The 14,779-nt window shown below is 43.9% G+C and overlaps 1 non-coding gene across 1 annotated transcript; it reads right to left on the minus strand.

Moving 5' to 3' along the window:
• Positions 1–2,381: 2,381 nt before the first annotated feature.
• LOC126028946 (U4 spliceosomal RNA) lies at positions 2,382–2,516 on the minus strand. The gene has a single exon (XR_007502617.1). It is a non-coding gene; the product is annotated as a U4 spliceosomal RNA (small nuclear RNA).
• Positions 2,517–14,779: the final 12,263 nt, after the last annotated feature.

Here is a 14,779-nt window from a genome sequence, read left to right on the forward strand (position 1 = left end):
GGAGGGAGGAAGGAAGGAAGGAAGGAACTGCTGCGGATGATGAACGCCCGGAGGCGGCTCGGCCCGCCCGCCCGCGTGCCTGGACGTGGCTGGGCGCGGTCGCTCGGAGACACCCGGGCGGGCGGGCGGGCTGGCCCCGCGGGGCCGCGTTCTCCGGCCGGGCCAGGCCAGGCCAGGGCTGGACAGCGCCTTGCGTCAGTGCCGGGAAGCGTCCCTCGAAGCAAGGCGGGAGGCCGCTGGCTCCGCACTCCACGGCGGCCGCTCTGAACCCAGTCCGATTGGCCGTGTGACCTCCGGGCGTTGGTTCTCGAAGCTCGGTGACTTGGAGTTCCTCCGGGAAGTGGGGGGAGAACCTTAGTCCTTTCGTCACCGGCTTCTCGTTAGGAATATATTTAGGGAATGTAAAAAGCCTAGGATCAAGCTTAGGGTAAAAGAATCAGGTTTTGGGGGGGGCTTTTCCCCCTCCACTCGCCTCTAGGGCCCGCCAAGCTAATTCTTTCTGGGCAGTCTGAAACAGAAAGTCTGCTGCACCGTTTAAAGATTTTTTTTTTCTTCCCTCCGCTGCTTTTCTCTGTCGGTCAATCAAGACGAATTTTTTTAAGTATTCCTCACTAATCCCGTGATCAAAGATCACAGGAAAGGCGTTGGGTAAAGTTTGCGTGCAAAAATCCTTTGACCCAGAGAATGTCAGATTTGGCATTCTCCTCTCTGCAACTTTAACAAAGGGCTCTGTAGATCCTGATTGTGCAATATTTAATATTTCACCACCCTCTAACTGGAATCTGAAAGTTTGGTAAAGAATTACTTTTTCCTCTCCCCCCTCCCCTTTTTTTTTTTTCTGTATTCCCTCTGAGCTGTAACCAGCTTTCTTGCTTTTTTTTTCCTCTTACCTCTTTTAAACCAGGCTTTATTAAAGATATTTAAAGAATTTGTGGAACTTAATTAGCCCATATCCTCTGTGGTACTTAAATTTTCAAGGCTTGTGTGACTAGGTCACAACCCAAACTAATAGCACCAACAAAAGAAACCCGGCACTGCCCAACCCACTTCAAAGCTGGATTATCCAGAATTGGTATGGATACATCCTTAGGCAAAAACAGGTATTGACTGGTGCAACATTACAAAGGAACTACTTGTTATTCCTACTGCTAATACAAAAATAATTTCTGATGCAACTTCCCGAACAAACTTATTAAGTTCTTCACACAAACGTAATGAACCTCATGGACAGAAAGAAAAAGAATCTGGATATTACATTTTTCCCAGTTTAATTGGAGGAGGGGAATATATTCTCTCAGCACCTAGCAACCAGCACTTGGTATAACTTGGAAAATCTAATTGAGCAAGTCTTTCTTTCACCAGGTGCTTTACCTGAGATACTTCTTGTCAATAGTGTTACAGTCTAGGAGTTAGATATCCCAATCTAGACTTGGAGTGATGACTATATTAAATATTAAATGTGGGGCACAGCGGTAGAGCATTTGGCTTGCACACAGCCAATCTAGGACAGACCTGATTTCGATTTCCAGCATCCCATATGGTCCCCCAATCCTGTCAGGAGTGATCCCTGAGCACCACCGGGTATGGCCCAAAATCAACAGCAAAATTAAATGTAATTTAATATTTCCATATATGTCACATTCAGTGGTTTTACAAATGTGAAAACCGAGATATCACATCAAGTATTAACTGCTGAAGATATAAAGTCATGCTTAGTGCTCAAGGACTAGAGCACTTTTTTTTTTTTTTTTTTTTTTTTTGCTTTTTGGGTCACTCCTGGCAGCACTCAGGTTACTCCTGGATCTATGCTCAGAAATCATTCCTGGCAGGCTTGGGGGACCATATGGAATGCCGGGATTCGAACCACCATCCTTCTGCACGCAAGGCACATTTTGGTCATAGCTTCAATCCCCATCAATGCATGATTTCCTGAGAACCAATCTGGGAGGTCGTTCCTGACCACTGCCAGTTGTGTCCCAAGAATAAATAAGAACAAACTACATATATTCCACATAAAATATCAAAACTATTTTTTTTAGTCTCCATAGAGACTGTCAGAAATTGCCAATGCCTGGGGCCAAAGAAATAGCACAGCATTTAGGGTGCCTTGCACCCCAGGACCTGTATCATTCCCCACCCCTGCCAGGGCCAATTCTTTTTTTTTTTTCTTTTTTTAGCAATTGATTGATTTGTTGGTTTTTGGGCCACACCTGCGATGCTCTAGGGTTGCTCCTGGCTCTGTGCTCAGAAATCGCTCCTGGCAAAATTGAACTGGGTCAGTCCAGGTTCGGCCACGTCTAAAGCAAATGCCTTACCACTGTGCTATCTCTCCTTGAGTGGAAAGCCGAGGAGTAACCACTGAGCACCACCGGGTGCCCCCCCCCCCGAAAAAAAAGAAATTGTCAATGCTGACTATATTTAAATCATCATGGTGGGGAATGGGAAAAGTTTTCAATTAGCAGTAATTGCGCTTTATATAAACTTCATTGGCTACAATACTACCACTATGCAAAGCTAAAATGTCAAAACATTTTAATCTGGACTGGAGCGATAGCACAGTGGGTAGGACATTTGCCTTGCATGTGTCTGACTCACATTCAATCCCTGGAATCCATATGGTCAGTCCCCTGAGCCTGCTTGGAGTAATTTTTTTTAATTTATTATTTTTCTTAAATTCAATTTTATTTTTTATTTATTTATTTATTTTTGGTTTTTGGGCCACACCTGGCGGTGCTCAGGGGTTACTCCTGGCTGTCTGCTCAGAAATAGCTCCTGGCAGGCGGGGGGGGGGGGGGGGGGTGGGGGGGGGGGTGGGGGGGGGGGGACACCATATGGGACACCGGGATTCGAACCAACCACCTTTGGTCCTGGATGGGCTGCTTGCAAGGCAAACGCCGCTGTGCTATCTCTCCGGGCCCAATTTTTTTTTTTTTATAATATGTTTAAGTATCATGATTATAAACATGTTTGTAGTTGGTTTTCGGTTCTAGAACCTGGAGTAATTTCTGAGTAAAGAGTCAGTAACCTGAGTGCTCCTGGGTGTGGCCCAAAAACAAACAAACATACATTTCAATATGATTTAGTGGATAACTTTGGGATTGAGGGTGGGGATGGTATTTGCTTTTTGAGCCATATCTAGCAGTGCTTAAGGATTACTCAGGGCTCACATGTTTAGGGCCTAATTTAGCTCTCCTACCCATAACCTTGTTTTGATAAATTATTTCTTTTTTGGAGGGGAGGGTCACACCTGGCAGCTCTCAGGGGTTACTCCTGGCTCTATGCTCAGAAATCGCCCCTGGCAGGCACAGGGGACCATGTGGGATGCCGGGATTCGAACCACCGTCCTGCATAAAAGGCAAACGCCTTACCTTCATGCTATCTCTCCGGCCCCAATAAATTATTTCTTAAAAGGGTATCTCCTAGGGCTGGAGAGAAGATAGCACAGCGGTAGGGCATTTGCTTGTGTGTGGCCGACCCAGGAGGGCCCCACTTCAATTCCCTTGCCTTGTACACAGCCGGTTCAGGACAGATGGTGGTTCGAATCCTGGCATCCCATATAGTCCCCAGAGCCTGCCAGGAGCAATTTCTGAGCACAGAGCAGAAGTAGCCCCTGAGCGCCACAGGGGGTGACCCAAAAACAAAAACAAAATAAAAAAGATCGAGAACTAAATAATTAAGAACTACAGTGAGGGGGCTGGAGCAGTGGAGCAGCAGTAAGGCATTTGCTTTGCAGCCAGACCGTGATTCAATCCCCTGGTGACCCCATATGGTCCCCCAAGCCAGGAGCAACTTCTGACCCAGGAGTAACCCCTGAGCATCACTGGATGAAATCCAAAAATTTAAAAAAAAAAAAAAAAAAAAACAGGGAGGGCCAGAGAGATAACACAGCAGTAGGGTGTTTGCCTTGCACGCAGCCGATACAAGACTGTAGTTCAAATCCGGCATCCCATATGGTCCCGCATGCCTGCCAAGAGCGATTTCTGAGCACAGAAGCTAGGAGTAACCCCTGAGTGCTGTGGGTGTGACCTCTTCCCCCAAAAAAAGAACTACAGGGACTTTAAGCACATGTAGTTCTTTCATAGACTATTTTCTCATGATACTTCATTTCTGAATATCAGCTCATCTCAGTTTAACTCTATAAGGAAAAAAATATTAGAAAACCAGCAGAGGGGCTAGAGTTTTTACAGGGGTTTAGGCACTTTCTTTGTATACTGCTAAGCACAGTTCTATCTCCAGCACCATATAGGGTACCCCTGGCACCATGAGAAGTATGACTCCTGAACACTGCAAGATCTGGCCCAAGTGCTGGATTGATATCCCTACAGCATGTAGGGCACTTGCCTTACATAACACCAACCTGGGTTCAATACCCTGCAACCTCTATGATCCCCCCCCCCCATTTTTGTTTTCTTTTTTGGTTGTTGGGTCATACCGGGTGGCGATCAGGGAAACAAACAAAAACAGATGTGGCGGGAAAAAAACAAAGCAAAAACAAAAAATATATATAGTTAATTTATTCACATGGTTTAAATTCCAAAAGGACATTGGAGGGCCAGAATGATAGCACAGATGGTAGGGCATTTGCCTTGCATTCACCTGACCTGGGTTTAATCCGGCATCCCATATGGTCCCCGAGCCTTCCAGGAGCAATTTCTGAGGTCCAGGAGCCTGCCAGGAGCCAAGAGTAACCCATTTGCACTGCTAGGTGTAGCCCAAAAACCAAGAAAAAATATTAAAAGAATGTTCTTTTGAAATTGGAAAAATCCTTTTATATTGCTCACTTATACACCCAGATCCTTCTCATAAGCAAACCATGTTATTAGGTTTATAAATATTCTTCTAGAAAATTTTTTTTAGGGAGAGAGGGTAGTTTGGACCACACTCAATTGTGTTAGGTCTTACTACTAGTTATTAGGTGCTTAGGGATCAGTCTTGCTGTGGCTCAGGGGACCATATGTGTTGCTGGGGTCAAACCAGCTTCTAGATATTTTTATGGACATATAAGCAGTTTCACATATGTAACTTATTTTCCCTTTCAACAAAATTTACAGCATACTATACACACTTATTTTTGTTTGGGGGCCACACCTACTGATGCTCAGGGATCACTTCTGGCTGAGCTCTGAATCATATGAGATCTTGAAGATCCAATCCAGGTCAGCCACATGCAATGCAACATTGTACTATCACTCCAGCCCCTATACACACTTATGTATTTTGCTTTTTTCATCTAATTTATTCTAATGTTATTCCATATCAGTCTGTAAAAGCTGTAATCCTTGTTTACTACCGCTAGTATTATGTTGACTAAATGTATAATAATTTATCCAGGGGTTGGAAAGATAGCATGGAGGTAAGGCCTTTTGCCTTGCATGCAAAAGAACAGTGGTTTGAATCCCAGCATCCCATATGGTCCCCTGAGCCTGCCAGCTGCGATTCCTGAGCGTGGAGCCAGGAATAACCCCCTAGCAGTGCCGGGTGTGACCCAAAATCAAAAAAATAAAAATAAAAATTTATCCAGTTTTATAAAAATGTATATTCAGGTTTTTTTTCCTTTCTTTTATTTTGGGTCACACCCAATGACACTCAGGTGTTACTTCTGGCTATGTGCTCAGAAATCGCTCCTGGCTTGGGGGGGGGGGGGACTATATGGGACACCGGGGGATTGAACCGAGTTCCGTCCTGGGTGAATGAGTGACATCATCTTACAAAATGAAATTATCCGGGCCTGGAGAGATAGCACAGTGGCGTTTGCCTTGCAAGCAGCTGATCCAGGAACAAAGGTGGTTGGTTCGAATCCCGGTGTCCCATATGGTCCCCCGTGCCTGCCAGGAGCTATTTCTGAGCAGACAGCCAGGAGTAACCCCTGAGCATCACCGGGAGTGGCTCAAAAACAAACCAAAAAAAAAAGTACCTTAAGAGGGCCAGAGAGATAGCACAGTGATTTGGCATTTGCCTTGCATGCAGTCCACTCAGGACAGAGGGTGCTTTGAATCCCAGCATCCCATGAACCTGCCAGGAGTGATTTCATTTTTTGTTTGATTTTTGTTTTCGATTTTTGGGCCACAACTGGCGGTGCTCAAGAATTATTCCTGGTTCTCTGCTCAGAAATTGCTCCTGGCAGGCTTGGGGGACCATATGGAAAGGTTAGGGAGCACAGAAACTTTTTCTTTGTTTATGGGCTGCACTGGTGGCATTCAGGGATTATACCTGGCTCTGTGCTCAGCAGGACATTCCTGGCAGGTCATTCATCCTGGATCATTCATCCCTAGGATGCCAGGGATCAAACCCAGGTCAGCCACATAAAAGGCAAAAGCACCTGCTGTGCTTTCATTCTCCCAGATGTGCTTAAGGAACCATGACATCCCAGGGGCCAAATTTGCCTTTCCCCTTATAAGCATACATCAAGCCCCATTTATGTATTTTTTAAATATCAGTATAATATCAAATAGTCAGTTTATTCTCTCCAAATATGTGATGTGTTGTATATTTGTATATTTAATTAAAAGATTTTGCGGCCAGAAGAGATAGCACAGCGGCGTTTGCCTTGCAAGCAGTCGATCCAGGACCTAAGGTAGTTGGTTCGAATCCCGGCATCCCATATGGTCCCCTGTGCCTGCCAGGAGCTGTTTCTGAGCAGATAGCCAGGAGTAACCCCTGAGCACTGTCAGTTGTGACCCAAAAAAAAAAACAAAAAAAATTTCAAGTAACAGGCCAGAGAGGTAGCACAGTGGTAGGCCATTTGCCTTGCATGTAGCCGATCCAGGATAGACGCAGGGTAGCCTAGAATGGCTGAACGCTTAAAAGGTTATGAGATAGGCCACACACATGTGGTGAGTAGGGCGTGAATAAAGCTAATGGTTCCTGATGCCTGCCTGTGAGTGAGTCTTCATTACGCCGTTCACCTGGGCCTGGAACCCGCCGGTTCATGGGGGTTGCTGAGCCACGTGGCCTGGGATGGCAGAGAGAGAAATCCACCTCCATCCAGCACCATCGTTAATTATTTGATTCAACATCGATCCAGGACCTAAGGTGGTTGGTTCAAATCCCGGTGTCCCATATGGTCCCCCGTGCCTGCCAGGAGCTATTTCTGAGCAGACAGTCAGGAGTAACCCCTGAGCATCGCCGGGTGTGGCCCAAAAACAAAGCAAAACAAAACAAAACAAAACAAAAAAAGGATATAAAAGAGGACACAAGGAAATGGAGACACATCCCCTGTTCATAGATTGGGAGTATTAATAACATTTAAATGACAATACTCCCCAAAGCATTGTACAGATTTAATACAATCCTTGTAAGGATACTCATGACATCTTCAAAGTGGATCTAATATGAATAGCTAAAGCAACCCTTAGGTAAAAGAAGATGGGAGGCATCACTTTCCCCAACTTTATTATTTTGGTTTTAGGGCTACACCTGGCAGCATTCAGGGGTTACTCCTGGCTCTGCACTCAGAAATCGCTCCTGGCAGGCTCAGGGGACCATATGGGATGCCAGGGATGGAACCCAGGCCTGTTCCAGTTTGGCCACATACAAGGCAAATGCCCTGCTGCTGTGCTATTGCTCTGGCCCCATTTCCCCAACTTTAAATTGTATTACAAAGCAGTAGTCATTAAAACAGGATGGTATTGGGGCCAGAGCGGTGGCACAGTGGTAAGGCTTTTGCCTTGCAGTCAGCTAACCTAGGAACAACTGACCATGGTATGATTCCCCAGCATCCCATATGGTCCCCAAGCTAGGGGTGATTTCAGAGCACATAGCCAGGAGTAACCCCAGAGGTCACCAGGTGTGGCACAAAACAAAAACAAAAAAAACAGCATAGTAGTGGAATAAAGACAGACCCTCAGATCAAGGGAACAGACTTCAGTATTCAGAAAATGTTTCCAAGATATACAATCAATTAACCTTTCATAAGGGGGCAAAAAAAAATGCAAAATGGAGGAAGGAAAGCCTCTTCAGCAAGTGGTATAGGGACAGCTGGTCAGCCACATGCAAAAAAGCAAACTCAGACCTCCATTTAACACCATGCACAAAAGTCAAATCAAAATGAATTATAGACCTTGATATCAGATCTAAAACCATAGGTATGTGGAAGAAACGGAGGCAAAACACTCCATGACATTGAGACTAAAGGCATCTTAAGGAGGAAGCACCATTGTCCAAACAAGTGTAAGCAGAAATAAACAAAAGGGACTTCATTAAACTGAGAAGCTTGGGGCCAGAGCAATAGTACAGCATGCCTTGCATGCAGCTGACCCAGGACAGGCCTAGGTTCGATCCCCAGCATCCCATATGGTCCCCCAAGCCAGAAGCAATTTCTGAGCACATAGCCAGGAGTAACCCCTGGACATCATCAAATGTGGTCCCAAAATGAAAAATAATAAACTGAGAAGCTTCTGCACCTCAAAAGTGACTAGAATGCAAAGGCTACTCATGGATGGGAGAAACTATTCACCCAATACCTATCAGATAAGAAGCTACTATCTATGATATGCAAGGCACAGTCAAAGCTTAACAAAAAAAAAAAAAAATCTAACCCCTTCAAAAAAAGGGAAGAAGAAATCAGACATTTTCTCAAAGAAGAAATACAGTTGGCCAAAAGGTACATGAAAAAAATGCTCCACATCACTAATCATCAGGGAGATGCAAATCAAAACAACAATGAGGTACAATCTCACGCCACAGAGACTGGCACACATCACAAAGAACAAAAACTATCAGTGCTGGCGGGGATGTTGAGAGAAAAGAATTCTCATTTACTGCTGGTGGGAATGTCTAGTCCTGCCTTTCTGGAAGACAATATGGATATTCCTCAAACAACTGAAAATTGAGCTCCCAAGTCAGTTGTCCCTGATATCACTAGGTGTTGCTCCCCACAAATTTTTTACTTTCATGCAAATAAATAGAGAAATGATGAGCAAGTATTTTGTTGTATTATTCAATATAATAATCATCAGTACCCAGATTGATAATATAGTGGTTGGGCACTTGGCTTTGCAGGTGACTGATCTGAATTTGATCCCCAGGACCAATTATTCTCCAAGCCCTTCCAGGAGTAATCTCTAAGCACAGAGCCACGAATAAGCCACGAACACAACCAGTTATGGCTCCTAACAAGCAAAAATTAAACATATAAGTAGCAAATAATATAGTTAGTAAGGTTCTTGCCTTACACACAGCCACCCTAGGTTCTATCCATAGAGCTCCATATGGTTCTCAGAACCCTACCAAGAATAATTCCTGAATATAGAGCCAGGAGTAAGCAATAGCTGGGAGTAACTACAAATTAAATTATTTAAATATATTGAATCAATTATTTAACAATTCCATTGCAAATATTTTCCTAAAGAAAATGGAAAATTCCAAAAAATAACTATTCAAATTAATACAAAAATAAAAAGCATCGGGTCAGAGCAATAGCACAGTGAGTAAGGCATTTGCCTTACATGCAGCTGACCAGGTTCAATCTCCAGCATCCAAATATCACTGGGTATAGTGATGGAGGCCCATGTAGTGTGTGACATTGCAGGGCCTAAGTAACACCTCACATCCTCAGCCCCAAGCACTGAACTATCCAGCTGGACATCTCCCTAGAGACCAAGAATCATCAGGGGCTGTTGTCCTGGCCCTATTGAGTGCTGTTTGGGAGGCCCTAAATATTAAAAAATTCAGTGATATTCAGGGACCAGGGATATGAACTAAGGGTCAGAACACATTCTTGGTATATATAAGACCTCAAATTTGATTCTTACACCAAATACAACACACACACACACACACACACACACACACACACACACCAGCTTGGTATATATAAGACCTCAAATTGGATTCCTACACCAAATACAACACACACACACACACACACACACACACACACACACACACACACACACATACCAGCACTGCTGGGTCTAGCTCTGGTGGTGTCTAGCCCCTCCAGGCCCTGACCCACAACCATACTATCAGACTTATGCCACCAAGCCAATCTGTTGCCTAGAATGGCCCCAGTTATTACTGGGTTTGACCTCTTTTTTATCTATTTTTTGGGGTGGCCCACATCCAGTGGTGTTTACTCCTGGGTTACTCCTGGCTCTGTGCTCAGTAATTACTCCTGGCAGGCTCGGGGGACCTTATGGGATGCCAGGAATCAAACCAGGGTCCGTCCACCTGTGTGACCCAAAAACCAAAAATAAATAAATATTCACATTGTCTTAAAGCATTATAGAAGAGACTATCCTTTCTCCATGGAGTACTTTTGTCTCCTTTGTCTGTCAAATACTGGGCTTAATTCTGGCCTCTCAGTTTTGTTCTATCTATTTATTTGTCTATATGCTGTACTATATTGTTTTGATTAATATAGCTTTATAATATAGCTTGAAGTCAAGGACTATACCTGACACTTTTTTTTCTCAAGAAATATTATCTGCCTCAGCATCCACTTTTTATTTTGTTTGGCTCATACCTTTCAATGCTTGGTTACTCCAAGCTCAGTGCTTGGGGGTCATTCCCAACAACACTTGGGGAGTTAAGTGTTGAGAATCAAAGCCAGTACCTCAAATCTGTACTACTGAGCTACTTTCCTGACCCTATATATTCATTTTCATTTTTTTTTGGGCCACACCCAGTGACGCTCAGGGGTTACTCCTGGCTATGTGCTCAGAAGTCGCTCCTGGCTTGGGGGACCATATGGGACACCGGGGGATCGAAGCACGGTCCGTCCAAGGCTAGCGCAGGCTAGGCAGGCACCTTACCTCTTGAGCCACCGCCCGACCCCTCATTTTTTTTTTTTTGGAGGACCACCCTGGCAATGCTCAGGGGTTACTCCTGGAGATGTTCAGAGAACCATATGGGATGCTGGGAAGCAAACCCAGGTCAGCCAAGTGCAGGACAAGTACTGTATATCTCTCCAGTCCTGCTACAAACCCATTTTTAGTTATTTTATTACTTTAAAAGAGTTTTAAGCCATACCTACAGTATCCACGGATTAATCCAAGCTCACTAGTCAGGGCTAACTCTCAGCAGTTCTTGGGGGGCCATGTGGTGCCAGGGATCAAATAGGACTTTCTTTACAAAATGAAGTTAGAGCAAGCCCAGGACCCCAACTTAAAGAATCATTAGGACTTATAAATGAGAACTGAGTCATTCTGAAGGTTTATCTTGGAGACTCTTTTGGAGTGTTTGGAATGAATGTTTGCCACATCTCTCATCAAGGCTGTCGTAAAAACTTAGAGATGCAGTATGGCTTTCTTCTGTAGGGCCTGGTAACAGTGTCATCTCTCCCAGTTCTTCCCCCAAACAAATGGCTTATATCTACTATGGCCCCATTATCTGTAGAGTTTAGTTGAGACATGAAGCTAACATATAAGTTCACAAAACTATGAGAAAAATTGTGGTCAATAATCTTACCACATAAACGTTTTCACCTAGAGGAGGCTTTTTCATTTTCTTTTTTCCTTTTTTTTTTTTTACAGAGAGAGGGGTGTGGTTTTGGTTTTGGGGCCACAACCAGCAATGTTTAGATTTTACTTCTGATTCTATGGCCAGGTATCACTCATGGCAGGCTCAGGCGGTCCATATGTGGTGCCAAGGAAGGAACCCAAACTTGTTTCATGCAAGGCAAGCATCCTATATCCTATTATCCTATCCACTGTACTCTCTGCCACCAGAGAGCTTTCCTTTTTTTTTTTTTTTTTTTTTTTTTTTGGCCACATCTGGTGATGCTCAGGGGTTATTCCTGGCTCTGCACTCAGAAATCGCTCCTGGCTCAGGGGACCATATGGGACGCTGGGGGATCGAACCGTGATCCAGTTCGTCCCAGGCTAGCACACGCAAGGCAGATGCCTTACTGTTTGCACCACCGCTCCGGCCCCCAGAGAGCTTTCTTATTTCTGACATTGGTGCCACATAGGACAAGAAAGAAAAAAATTTGGAACTCAGAAAAAATTCAATAGATGCAAAAGGTTAATCAGTTGAAGAGGATTGCTTCATCATTACAAATTATGTAGGACAAATGTTTGAGAAGTGAGCAGGCCTTTCAGTGGCCTCTGGGATTTGGTTAAAATCCAGAATTGTCCCAATGCCTCTCCTCACCATAAAATGGTGTGGTTTTAGATCAAGATTGAGCCATAATAGTCTAAGGAAAACTATACTGGCCTGTATGTTGAGATCTCCAGTGAAGATTGAGATTCCTGGAGAGTGACCACATGACTCAAAAAAATTAAAAAGTTTCAAGAGGGCCAGAGTGACATGCTCGCACACTGGGACAGACCTGGGTTTGATTCTCGGCATCCTATATGGTTCCTTGAATCTGCCAGGAGTGATTTCTGAGCTCAGAGCCAGGAGTAACCTCTGAGCACCAATGGTTGTGGCCAAAAAAAACAAAGCCTCAAGAGCACTAGTAAAACTGTTGTTATAAACTGATTATCAGGGGCCGGAGAGATAGCATGGAGGTAAGTCGTTTGCTTTTCATGCAGAAGGTCATTGGTTCGAATCCCAGCATCCCATACGGTCCCCCGAGCCTGCCAGGAGCTATTTCTGAGCATAGAGCCAGGAGTAACCCCTGAGCACTGCCAGATGTGACCCAAAAACAAAAAAATAAATAAAATAAATAAATAAATAAACTGATTATCACATGTCCAACATTACTACCTAAAGTTCCCTTGCACAGTTATATTCCACTGGTGGAAATGGAAATTGATACAATTTTTTTCTTTTTTTTTTTGGTTTTTGGGTCTCACCTGGCAGTGCTCAGAGGTTACTCCTGGCTCTATGCTCAGAAATCGCTCCTGGCAGGCTCAGGGGACCATATGGGATACCAGGATTCGAACCACCGATGTTCTGCATGCAAGGCAAACACACTACCTCCATGCTATCTCTCCGGCCCCATGAAATTGATACAATTTTTAGGAAAATTAGTTTGCAAGTGTCTTGTCAGGTACTAATGAGCTAATACAATGGAGCAGGGTACTTGTCCTACATGTGGCCCACTCGTGGATGGCAAAAATATAAATTAAATAAAAATCACATTTGTTATAATGTTTCTAATCCAATAGATTAATTTGGGAGAAAGGGGCTAATTAATTAAAATTTAGAATGTGTTTTTTAAGGTTAAATCTAAGAAATTACACTGCTTATTTTGGCTTGGTTTGGTTTGAAATTTTTTGGTTTTGTTTTTGGGTATACCTTATGATGCTCAGGGGTTACTCCTGCTCTGCCCTCAGGAATTATACTTAGGAGAACATAGAGGGTGCTGGGGATGAACACAGATTGGCCGTGTGCAAGCTAAGCACCCTACCTATTGCTCTGGCCCCAGGGATGAATTACATTAAATTTAACTTCTTTCCATCTCGCTTCTCTCCACTTTCTTCCCTCTAGTCCCATCCTCTTCTCTCTCACTTTCTGTATTCCCTTTCCCTTCTCTCTCCCCTCCATATTCTTCCCCTTATCCCTTTTTCTTTTCTCTTCCTCTCTTCCCTTTCTCCCTTCCCCTCCTCAAGCCCTCCCATTCCCCCCTTTCTCATTCTCCTTTCCCTCTTTTTTTCCACTCCCTCTCTGTCAATCTATCTCTTTCATGAGGAGCATTACAGTTTCTGTGGTCTATATACCCCTCCCATTATCCAAATATTCCTTTAATGGGTCATAAATAGTAATTTTGGAAAACAACCCCTGGTTTGCAGTCACCCCTTTCTCCCCCTTTCTTTAATGCTCCATTCATATCTGCTGTGGTGTTGTCACCACTCTGTTTTTCTGAATTAAGTCTGGGTAACTTGCTTTTCTCTAGGCCCAATCAGGAATTCAGCTTCCATGAAGGCTTGGGCAGTATGAACTTTACTTCTTGAGTGACTACACAGGCCATCTTTTTTTTTCTTTTCTTTATTGTATAGGCCATCTTTTTGTTTGTTGATTTTGGGGGCACACCTGATGGTGATAAAAGAAAAAAAAATTTAAATTTAACTTAGGAAAGAAATATCTTACACCAAAAAAAAAAAACCTTTGGGCCCGGAGAGATAGCACAGTGGCGTTTGCCTTGCAAGCAGCCGATCCAGGACCAAAGGTGGTTGGTTCGAATCCCGGTGTCCCATATGGTCCCCCGTGCCTGCCAGGAGCTATTTCTGAACAGACAGTCAGGAGTAACCCCTGAGCACCGCAGGGTGTGCCCCAAAAACCAAAAAAAAAAAAAAAAAGAAATATCTTACACCCACACAACACCAAACACCTTCAGTCTCAAAAGTGTTGTCTATAGTACTCCAGAAATCCAAATCATATTCATGGGAGATGAACAAACACAGGTCTTTGAAAACAACTGGAGAAACCTCCCTAGGCTGCAGTTCTTCCCCTGGGGTCACTTAGCTAGTAGGTTCTGGAGTTGGCATTAGAGAATTCCCCAGCTCTTGCCCAGTGGTGGTAATTCCTTTGGTTTTGGAATCCCTACAGGCTTTTGACCTCCCTGCTGTGACACTGCTAATTGGATCTATTCTTTTTACATTTTGAACAACTTTCTTGAAATGTAATTCACACACCACACAACTCATTCAAAGTATATAGTTTATGAAGGTTTATTACATTCGGCGTTGTACAGTTATCACGTCTACTTTAGGACATTTTCATCATCACTAAAAAGAAATCCTAGGGATTGTAGTGATGATAGTACAGTGGGTAGGGCAATTTCCTCACGCAGTAAACCTGGGTTCAATCTGGGTTCAGTTACTAGCACCAGCTATGGTCCCCTGAACCTTGCCAGGAGTGAACCTTGAGCACTCCCCATCTTTACCAATAC

Source organism: Suncus etruscus, chromosome 14 (assembly GCF_024139225.1).
Source record: "Suncus etruscus isolate mSunEtr1 chromosome 14, mSunEtr1.pri.cur, whole genome shotgun sequence".
NCBI classification, from domain to species: Eukaryota; Metazoa; Chordata; class Mammalia; order Eulipotyphla; family Soricidae; genus Suncus; species Suncus etruscus.